Source organism: Leptonychotes weddellii, chromosome 13, assembly GCF_054177405.1.
Source record: "Leptonychotes weddellii isolate Sample4059 chromosome 13, ASM5417740v2, whole genome shotgun sequence".
NCBI classification, from domain to species: Eukaryota; Metazoa; Chordata; class Mammalia; order Carnivora; family Phocidae; genus Leptonychotes; species Leptonychotes weddellii.
Genome location: NC_138381.1, coordinates 66,583,409 through 66,584,813, shown reverse-complemented (window position 1 = coordinate 66,584,813; position 1,405 = coordinate 66,583,409).

The window sequence follows — 1,405 nt, the reverse complement described above, 5'->3', positions numbered from 1 at the left end:
TCGGTGTGCTGTTTTGGTTCCTGATTCTTCCCCCCCACCCCCACCCCCCCGGCCCTGGAACAGAGGTTACAACTGGGGACAAGCCAGGGACCTGTCTCCCAGCCTCCATGGTTTACAAAAATAGAAGTGGTGGCCACATTGAAAAACGGGGGAAATTTCACACACAAATCATGATTTCTAGCAGCTTTCGGAAAAAAACCAGACTGCGTGGCAAGCGCTGAGAAATGACTGCCCCCCTTGGCCGGATGGGACAAGTGGACAAATGTATTCTCCACTTCGCCTCAGTCCCCAGCAATCCCGATTGCCTCCCTAACCTGCAGGGTTATTTGCACTTTCTCACAGGCTGATGCTTCCTCCAATTACTAGCATTAAATGGAGGGAGCAGCTTGATCTTACTTCATTCCTGCTCCTCCAGAGTTGGTAGTCGGGGGGGCAGGTTGGGCCAGCAAATCAACAGTGACGACACAGAGTCGTCAGGGCCCAGAGGGTGCGTGGGGCCACAGATGAGGGGCCACATCCTGGGATGCCTCTGAGGGAGTCACAGAGGGCCCTGAGCCTCCGTGGAAGGGGCGGGGTGGGGGGGGAAGAGCCTGGCGGAGGGGGAGAGGCAGGTACACCTGAAGGTCTAGGCAAAGACCTGGTGGCTTGACACAGCACGTTGTGTGCGTGCATGCACACACACGATCATGCTCCAAGGGGGTCTGAACGTGACCCTGAAAATGATGGAACGCCTTCAGGAGTCTCCTGCTCAATCCACTCAGGTAGCCAGTTCGGAAGGCTGCCTCCTGCATGACCAAGGGATGGACACCTGAACCAAGTTTCTTACTGTCTCCGATTTCATCATATTTCCCACCCTTGCTGGTCTAGAACGCTACCGGCCTTTCTAAGCTGTAACTGCTTTTTAGGCTTTTTTTCACTTCGGGTTTCCTAGAAACACAAAGTTCTGCCAACACGTAAAAAGAATTCTACACCTTCCTTTTAAAAACAGCCTTTCTTGGGGCGCCTGGCTGACTCCATCGATAGGGCATGCAACTCTTGATCTTGGGGTTGTGAGTTTGAGCCCCACTTTGGGGTTAGCGATTACTTAAAAAAAAAAAAAAAGAGGGCCGCCTGGGTGACTCAGTCGGTTAAGTGCTCAGGTCATGACCCCAGGGTCCTCGGATCGAGTCCCGTGTCGGGCTCCCTGCTCCGCCAGAAGCCTGCTTCTCCCTCTCCCACTCCCCCTGCTTGTGTTCCTTCTCTCACTGTGTCTCTCTCTGTCAAATAAATAAATAAAATCTTTAAAAAAAAAAGTTTCAAACCCATCATAATACATCTCTCTTACAGACAAGGAGCAGAAATTCATTTCTCCCTTAAAGAGCCTCAGTTTCCTTTTCTGTACCACAGGGGTCTTGCTAATACCCAC